The sequence below is a fragment of the Triticum dicoccoides genome, chromosome 5A, assembly GCF_002162155.2.
Source record: "Triticum dicoccoides isolate Atlit2015 ecotype Zavitan chromosome 5A, WEW_v2.0, whole genome shotgun sequence".
Lineage (NCBI taxonomy): Eukaryota > Viridiplantae > Streptophyta > Magnoliopsida > Poales > Poaceae > Triticum > Triticum dicoccoides.
The window spans coordinates 608,484,777-608,495,342 of NC_041388.1; positions in this window are offsets into that span (position 1 = coordinate 608,484,777).

Consider the following 10,566-nt stretch of genomic DNA (forward strand, 5'->3'; position numbering starts at 1 on the left):
GAGCTCCCCTTGATGCCACCGGCCCGCGCCAGCCAGCCCCGGGCGGAGGAGGAAGAGGGCCCCGCCGCCGCCGAGCCGCGCGGGCTTCGCCCGGCGACCTCCACCGGCGGCGGCGAGGGGAGGAGGGGAGGGTGGGTGGGTGGGGTGCTGGCGGCGGCTAGGGTTTGCTCCCGAGCCGCTCGCGGGAGCGACACGGGAGCGAAACTATAGTTATGAGTTAAGTTACACCATCAGTGCTTAAACTTAACGAGAAAAGTCACTTTGATGCTAAAACTTGTGACATACATTGAACGGGTGCTACAACTTGGCATGAGCGTGCATTTACGGTGCCAATCATGCATGAATACGAACACGGGACTGACGAGGCGAGCCAGAGCGTCATGCCCGCTGTCAGTGACTGAACGACGGGGATGGGACATGTGGCCTCTTTTTTGCAGAGAACCCCTGAAATTGTTTTTTCAGCACAAAAAAGCCCCTGGCCTACCTGTCGGAGTCCTACAAAAGTTATAAAAACCAAACCAAAATATGTTCCGCACGACCGCACGGGAGATCGAACCAGCGACTAGAGGAGAGCACTTCGACGTGCGTAGCCACCCCAGGCACCACCTTTGTAACCAAATAAGGATATTCTCGCTTTATATCATTTCCGGCAAATAAGAAAAAAACTTAACGAAAAAAAGATGACGTTGGGAATCGATCTAGTATGCTAAACTGCACCCGTGCATGCCACACCGACCGAGAACATTTCATGTTTATAATAAATAATTAACATTTATGTATTGAAATTATAATCATGCATTATAAATAATATACACAAATATAATAAATTTCATTTAAAAATGTTCATGTAATTTCAGAAAATAGTCACTTATTAATTTTAACTATATCCATTTCTTTAAATTAAGAAATTTAATAATTGGCTGCAGTCAGGGCAGCCCATTTCCCACAAATTAGTCTTTTGTCTTTCTAGATATTTGCAAGAAGGTAAGGAATATAAATTATAATCACAGTAATAACAGTTAGAATATTTGTGTGTTTAAAAAATATCATACAAGTAAATTAAAAAATGTTCATTTTTTAAAATCACGTATTTTATAAAAGAATATTCATAAAACAAAACAAAACATTTTGTATAATTTAATAATAATAATTTAAGGGTCTGGAGTCTGGGGCACACTAGGCTCGTATTTATTCTTTTACATATTTTTATATTGAATTTTATTTATAATATATGTATTTTTAGATAACACAAAAACTTTATTTAAACAACTTTTTAGAGCAACATAAATTTCTTTTAATAGATGAGTAATTTATTACAGTCGTGAACATTGTTTAACTTATATGGGCATTTGTTTAAATATATAAGATATTTCTAAAATTACTTTTGTAAATATTGTTATATTTCATAATTTGATTATATGGACATAATTTATATTAATAAGTCAATACATGAACATTGTTTAAATAACATTCTCGGTTGGAGTGCCACACACGGGTGCCGGTTTGCATGAGGTGGACCAGGAACCCTTTTCTTCGAAAAAAATGCTGAGTGGGTTTTTACAGAAGAAAAATAGGCCACAAGGCTAGTCCCCATTTTCGTCACTAACGGCAGTTCCCGTGCCACACTAGCGTGCCTTGTCATCACCATTTTCGTATCCAAACATGTTTTGTATCGTATATGCACGCTCGTGTCAAGTTGTAGCACCTGATCAATATATGCTGCAAATTTTAGCACTAAAGTGATTTCTCTCGCCAAGTGTAAGCACAAGTGATGTAATTGACTCTTCTTTAAAGGGATGTGTATGCAGGGAAAATGCTCGACGGCTGATAATGTAGCAAAAAGAGGTCACATCAACCTATGTGCCATCTCTGCAACTTCTATACATAATAATGGCTATTTCTTTTGGCGGTACGTCACAGAAATTACCCTTATAGTTACAAAATATATATTACCCACTAATGCCATCTATAAGTGATAAAAAAACGTTTTACACAGGGAAATCCTCTGCCTGGGCCAGGCCATGCAGTAGGACCTCCTATACTGCGCTATGTGCGCTGGGAGAACACGCAACGTGCCCGTTTGGGTCAGCCCATGTCCGGGGTGCCTGCTTTGTAAATTTCCTTTTTTATTTTTTTATTTTATGTTTTCTTTTTTTCTCCTTTAAATAATTAGGGACTTCAAAAAAAGTTCAAAAAAACTTAAAATATGGGAATTTCGAAGTAAAGTTTTTAAATAAATCATAAAATGTTTGTGAATTCAAAAAATGTTCACCATTTTGTAAAAAATGGTGTCGTTATTCAACAAATATTAAAAATGTCCAAAACATTGTTTGGGAAATCAAAAGGTGTTCATGAATAGAAAAATGTCCTAAAAATAAAAAGTAATTTCGTGACAATTTATTCATTCATAAAATCTTCACTGATTCGAACAATGATCATGCATTTCAAAAAATATACGTTAAAACAAAAACTGTTCGTGAATTCCAAAAAAAATTCCACCAATTTCCAAGAAAAATGTTTGTCCATTCTATAGATGTTTGCCGATTCAAGAAAATCGTTTAAAAATGCTCATAATTTTTTTAAATGTTTGCAAATAGTATAAAATGTTCATGAGTTCATAAAATATTAATTTTTTTTGTAAAAGTATTCATGAATTTGAAAAATATTCATGATTTCAAATATTTTAATGGTTTAAAAAAATGTTCATGATCTCGAAAATTGTTCATGATTTCACGAAATTGAGAGTGATACTGCATCTCGATGATGCAGCGAAATGTGGTCATGGCCATTGGAGATAATGATTTTTTCCCGTTGCAACGCACTGGCCCTTTTGCTAGTAATTACTTAAGCCCGGTGTCAGTCATTTTACCTTTTATCTCAATGTGCGTTTGGTGCTGGTGTTTGGGGTTTTTTGCATCACAAGATTCGATTTCCCTTTCATCATCATACCAAACCTTGCTACTGAAAGCTTAATTGAATGGTGGCTTAGCTCTTTGCAGGATGCGCCGGCTAACCGCAAGAAGGCCTTTTTTGTGCTCGTCATGATCGTTTGATGGCATATTTGGAAGTAGAGGGACACTTGCGTTTTCGAACAGAAGGTTGCTTCGTTCTTGATGGTATGCAAATATGCAATGGCATTGTCAAAGAGATAAACAGCTTGATCACCGCTGTGGTGCGAGCTGAGGGGAGCAATCTACGCTGGCACTGGGGGGCATCGTCTCTTTGCTTTCTGTGTTTTTCTATCTGTACAGTCCCTAACTTGTAACTGTACCTGTAACAGCAACGTACTCCGTTTTGTCAAAGCAGTGTAGGGCTCAATTTGAATTTGTCTCTAGTGGTTTACTGTATTTACATGATGTCTCCTCAGAGTTTGGATTGATTAGCATTGACAATGATTTTATTTACAACTGAGCAACTCCAATAGCTCCCGCATCCTTCAAAAAGGTTGCTGTTTACGAAGAGCTGAGGCAAACATAGCCCTCCAACAGCCATCGCCACCAAGACAGGATCTCCCCTGTGAGGCACGTCGTGCACCGCATCCTGGCCATGCTGGCCGCCGCTGACGGCGCCACCCATCGGTGAGCCTCCCTGCCGCCGCGCCTCCTCCTCTGACTGACACCATGCCACCACCATCACGCGCCAACCACCGTCTCTATGGCGAGTTGCACCGGCATGCCGACCCGCGCCAGTGGCGCACTATTTGAGCTAGACTTTTTTTAATGAAAAATAGAAAATAAATATTTTACAGGAACCGAGAAAAGTAGGTTTCAGACAGCTTCCCCTAAATTGTATTGTCATCCCACAAATGACTTTTACGGGGAGTTTATTAGGGGAGCTATTGGAGTTGCTCTGGGCCCTACTAATGTTGGATTGGTCAACTTTCTCCCCTCCTCCTCCTCTCTCTCTTTCTCCATACTGAAGCTTGTATCCAGAATTCGTATCAGCGGCAGCTGAATTCCAAGTGGGTAGCTAACAAGTTAGTCCGAGTTACCAAAAGAAGCTCTATTATTTTCCGTGCAGGATCTATCCCATGAGGTTGTAGCCTTGTAGGTGTAGATACCTTCTCTTGGATAAGTTGTCCGGATCTTCGTGCCCTTGCCATGCTGACAAACTCTGCCCTATCCAGCTCAAGGTTTCGTCTTTTGTGTATCACCTATCTATTTCATCAGTTTTTTGGTGCGAGGAAATTAACCTAATACCAGTGAACCATGATTAAGTAGACTGGCTGTTGGTTGATATCCAAGAGGTGATGAGCCTGATGAGTGAACAAAAGGGAGTAGGCCAGACCCCCCTAGGGCGTAAGCATTTCTTGCTATCCAAAATAAGAGGTCAAGCCAACTTCGAATGTGGTTAGTAGCTATATCAGTATTAGATACTGAATCCTATTCGCTTTGAGAGCCCCTATCATATATCCTCTCTATCTATAGATGGAGAAAGACATGCTTGATTTGAATTGGGACAAAGAAGAAAGTCAAAAGCAGGAGGTAGGTCAAGTGGTGAACCGGTGAGGCGGAGTGACCAGGTTATTAGGAGATCCAGTAGTTCTGGGACGGCCATTTCCACCTTAGTTTGTCCCACAAGACGAGGGGGGTTGTGTGTCCTCGACGAAGAAATACAACCTGAAGAAGCACACACGTATGTGTGAGCTTCAGAAATTGACTTGATTATAAGTTGTAACTACTCTCCCAGTCTCCCTCAAGGCATCTACATTGCTTTAAAACACCAGGTACAACTCAAAGAAGCACGCACAGGACACAAGATTATCCTTCCGGTCTGCAGGGATGGACATGGGCATGTGTGTATACGAAGGATACGAGGCTTTTGTTTCTATTTTAGAAATGAATAGGATCTAGAGGCCTTATTACAAGCTTGTCGAAGCCCCCACCCCGCACCATTGAGCTACAACAGTCAAGGGTTGCACTCCCCATAACACAAACACTTACTCGATAGGTTGTTCTGATGCCTCCTAATCCTAAGTCAAAACTACACATATTTTTGAGACATTTTCATTGAATTTATTGTGTGAATGATATCTGGCCATGACCCATAAGCATTGTCCCGACATATCATTGGGAACTCTTCATTGTATTTTCCTTTCATACATATAAACACTTCAGTATCGAGTGTTTCATTGAGTGTAGAACGAAATCATAATGAAATAAGTGAAGTTTCTTGCAGAATATGTGTAGGGGAGGTTGGGTATGGGAATATGTGAAAAAGAGGAGATTTTATAGAAATTAGATTCCATGAAGAGATGGTTGGTTGTATAGTACATACACAACAATGTGCAATTTTTAAAAAGTGAGTACTACGTTAGAAATAACTTAAAGTGAGGTGTGATTAGTACCATGCTCTATTATTGTATGGGTCATTATTATCTTCCATATGTTTATTGTTTGCATTTCATACTCCAAAAGAAAGCTCGTGGAGCCTTGTGAGCCTGATGCAATGTTTTCGCTACGTTCAATGATTTTGCCATACATGCCTCTTTGGTTCATAGGAAAACTCGATAGGAACACAAAATATGAGATTTTCATTTCATGGCACTACTCATTCATCCAGTTCAAAGGAATATAGTTGGAAAATTGACAATTTTTTAACTGATTTGAATGAAAACTCATGATTTACAATCCGCATGGACCTCTTTTAAGAATTCTTACACAAGATGTACAAAAAGTCCCGACATACCTCTTTTCGGAATTCCTACATAAGAAGTGCAAGAACCAGATCTTTAGTATCACACTAGCATCCTAATAATATTTTCTCATGTGGTTGACTTCAATATGACTGCGTGATAACCATGTTTTCTCTATTCAAGTGAACTGAACATCTAAATTTGTAAAATGTTGGTGTTTCCTAATACTTTGTTTTACTATGCATTCATATCATATTATTCTGTTCTATGTATTCTTGGATTTCAGAATCCTGCGAACCATTTCCTCGAGAGAAAAAATATCTCATAAACCAAGGAAGCCCTAAAATTCAACCGTATGATAAAATAGGTAAACAAAATCACAACCATACTTGTCATGCAGCGTAGCTAGGTCAAGGTATCTAGTCCATCTAGCATGTCGAGCAACATTTTCACCTAATTTTTGTCAGACTTTCATATTGGATCGTGTGCATACTAGTTATGTAGAGACCGAGTGTTACTCATAATACTTTGTATCCACTTGATGCTACATTTTGAGATAATAAAAATCACCCTTTATCAAAGAAGATGGATGGATGTGTCCATACAAGCATGTAGAGACAGGAAACTTGTTACCTTCTTGGAAGAAGAAGTTGGATTGTTCATATTTTATTAGAAACATAGTGTAGATGCAGATGCCAACATACATGCATATACACTCACCTATAAATGCATGCATGCACATCCTACTCCTATGAATGCACTAACACATACCCTGTCCCTATGAGCATATCCGAGAGACTGAGTCAGTGGGTCTTGAGATTGACTGAAGTCTGTGCCAATGAACTACAATGATTTCGGATTCCTCTCCCTGGAAATTAGGCAATTTATCGATAGGTATTTACAATGCCTTTCAATCCTAAGTCTACACCACACATCTTTTCCATGCATCTTCGTTGAATTTACTAAGTCAAAACCTATGAATGTTAACCAGCCATGGTTTGTAAGCATTGTTCAATTGTATTCTTGGAACTCTTCATTGTCTTCTCTTGTCATACGTGTACAATTGGGTATCAAGTATTTGATAAAGTTTAGAAGGAAATTGTAAAGAAATAAGTATAAAGTACCATGTCCAAACAACCTTGACATATTTGCGGTTTAGGAAACAATGACCTTTGTCTTCATCTAGATGAAATATTGGACATCATGTATCCATTTCCATTCCTATGTTTTGTAGTTTCATTCTTACAGGTAGGTTATTATGGGCCAGTCCCCATAGAAAGTGCGGGATTTTGTTGGGCAAGCGTAACATCCATAGTTTTTTCTCTCAAAATGTGATCCTACGCTGAACACCCTGACTGACGAAGCTACACCATGTTCCTAGCTTGTTTGCAACTCATAGAAGCATGCACGTATAAGTTCTCTCTCACGTAGATGTGGATGGATGCGTGCACATGTGCATGCGTATACTAGAAACTACTGCAACTCACCGGAAGCAAGTACACGTGCAGTCACTTTGGTCTAGATGGATGGATGCATGCGGACTAGACTAGTCAGATTAGAACTTTGTCAAAGTAACAAGTTTATTCTCGTCAACTACAACACTATGATATCCCTCTCCCTAGAAATAAGGCAATTTCTCAGTAGGTTGTTCCGACGCCTTTCAATCCTAAATTATACCGCACATCTTTTCCATGCATCTTCACTAAATTTATTGAGCTAAAACCTGTGGATGTTACCCAAGCATGATTGGAAAGCATTGTTCCATCGTATTCTTGGAACTCTTCATTGTCTTCTCTTGTCATATGTGTACACTTGGGTTGATCAAGTGTAGAATGAAATCATAAAGAAATAAGTACAGTTTTGGCCGAAAGTGTATAGGGCGCTGAGTATTGTAATGTGCAAAGGAGAGGAGATTATATAGGATGCATAATACATGGAAGAGATGGGTGGTTGTAAAATACATATGCAATTTAATGTGCAACATCTAATAAGATGAGTACTACGTCAAAAGGAAATCAGAAATAACTACATTGGGGGTGTGATTTTCCTGAGCTCATTTTAATGTGTGGTTATGATCATATATAGTTTCCGATTGATATCTCATATTCTCAAAGGAAAGCTTGTTGAGCCTTGCAAGCGAGGCACGATGGTGCAAATACACTCAATTCCTTTGTTAACCTTGTAAGATATCTTTGGTTCATACCAAAAACCAAATAAAAAACATATGAATAGGGGAAAAAAATCATACCATGGCACTATTCATTCATCTGGTTCAAAGGAATGCGGCAAACAAAAAATGGAGGATGTTTCTCTTCATCCCGATTTCAAATGAAAAAGACTCATGGAATTTAAATAACATATACCACTTTATAGAATACCTATGCACAAAGTACAAAAACAATATCCTTAATCTCACAATAACATCCTAACTATATTTTGTCATGTGGGGATTTGTTTCTTCTCGTGCCGGGCGAATGAAGAACAAACATATTTATATTACTTTCTCCACAAGTGGATATACTCTAAACTCGTAAGCCATGTTTTTCTTCTACAATCAAGTTTGAGACACTTTGTTTGCTCTGAAGGCATATTTGTTTTCACAAAGGTATCATATATGAGATGGCTTCTTTTAAGATTGAGGAGCTTTTTAGTGCATTTCAACGACACATGAGTTTAATGCATGATTTTTTCATATATATAAAATGGTTTAATTATAGCTTTTGAAAAAGAAGGCATTGATGTAACTTGTACAACACGCCTTGAGCAATATTGATTGGATGCTCCTTGCAGTATGTGCATGCCGAAACACAAACCTTGCTAATCATGTATTAGGTTATTGAAGCATATCAATGGCCAATCCTACGCAATACTATGCACTAGGGATGACTACAGAGTAAACGATCCAGGTCAGTGGGAAAACCCCGTGTGGACATTATTGGTGACCCACATGCACTTCCTGTGACCACAAAGGACTTTTACCCGCCCAAGGCTCCAAATCTTATCACTTCTCGTCTTACCCTCAAAGATATTTGTGTCATCCAGTGAGATTTCTGAACTCCAATTTGGATGTTGTTAATAGCACGATTGCATGAGAATATCAATTTGATAGGCACACCACTTTGTGCACACGACACTCTTCGATTGGACTGTCGCCGGTGCTCCTGTTGCCTACCGTTCCTAACACATTACCACTTCTCTGTTAATGTGCCTGAGCGACAACATTCACGCACACAACTACAATTCTAGAGAAAAAGATAGCAATGAAGAACCTATTTATAACTCCATCCATGTACTGAGAATCGACACGCACAGTTATGTCATTTATTGTGTGAATGTTCAGTTGAGCTCATTATAGCACACGTGTCTGGTTTTTATTAAACTTCAGTCATTCCTTTCAAGTCACCATCACACTGTAGTGAGATCTCATTTTCTAGTTCATGCACTGCCATTGCCATCTGCTTGGCTGACTTAGCCGGTGTGCTCCACCTCACACAACTAGAGGGGAGAAGAAGGAGGAGGAAGGGCAAATTGTGATACATAGTAAAAACTACAATTCAGAGGCAGGAGGAGACGACCGGCGGCGCAGAACGAAGACCCCTCCCTATTGCCTCACGGGGCCGCAAGGGAGGGGATAGTGTCGCGTGTTTTTACAGCCGCGGGGGACAAAGATGTTCCATTAGCTGGTTGGAAACCGACGCTGGCAGAAACTTCCTGATGGTGAAACAGTCAATTTGGCCCATCTTAGTTTCTTGGAGGCAGACGATGTTGGGCTTGGAAGAACCGAGTTCTCCATAATTAAACAATGTTTATTTGGTTCACCCAATCCACACAAATTCCAGCTAGCAATAATCATTGGTAATCAGTTTACCATAGAAGAGACAAGTGTGAGTTGAGAATTTACAGAGCTAGAAGTTAAAAATGCTTTGTTTGACATGGCCTCAAACAGAGCCCCCCGACCTGATAATATTCCTGTTGAATTTTATCAGGTCTGTTGGGAGATAGTTAAGGACGATATCATGGCCCTTTTTGACCATTTCCATCAAGGAAAGCTTGATATTAAACATCTCAATTATGGGATTATTACCCTTCTGCCTAAAGTGTCTAGTGCTGAGAGAATTCAGCAATTCAGGCCAATTTTCTTGCTCCGTTGCCCCTATAACCTCATAACTAAAGTGCTCGACCGTAGGGTTGTTGTATATGCTGATAAGCTAATCAGCCTCACTCAGAATGCCTTTGTGAAAGGTAGGAACATCATGGATGGAGTGCTCTCACTCCATGAGTTTCTCAACTATACACATGCCAAGAAAAGAGTGGGGATTGTTCTTAAACTTGATTTCGAAAAAGCCTACGACAAAGTAAACTGGGATTTCCTTCTCGAATGTCACAAAATGCGCGGCTTTAATGAAACTTGGTGTGGATGGATTAAACAAATCCTATACGAGGGGACAGTTAGCATCAAGTTGAATAACTGCACAGGCCGATACTTCCAAAGTGCCAAGGGGGTTCACCAAGGGGATCCCCATTCTCCTTTTCTGTTCAACCTGGCTGTTGAATGCCTCACCAAAATGATTAAAAACGCCCAGAAAAATAAGCTGATCACGGGTTTAGCATCTGATCTCATTCCTGATGGGGTAGCTGTTCTGCAACACGCAGACGATACCATAATTTGCTTGGAGGATGATATCGATAAGGCAGTTAACTTGAAGTTGCTACTACATTTGTTCGAAATGATGTCTGGGTTAAAAGTTAACTTCAAGAAAAGTGAAATCCTCACTGTGTGTGTGTGGGGGGGGGGTGAAAATACTGTAAAGAAATACGCGGAGTTGTTTAACTGTGAGATATGCAGCTTTCCCATTAAATATTTAGGCATGCCTGTGAGCTATACAAACCTAAAAAACTCGGATTGGGAGTTCATTGTGAGCAAGTACTTG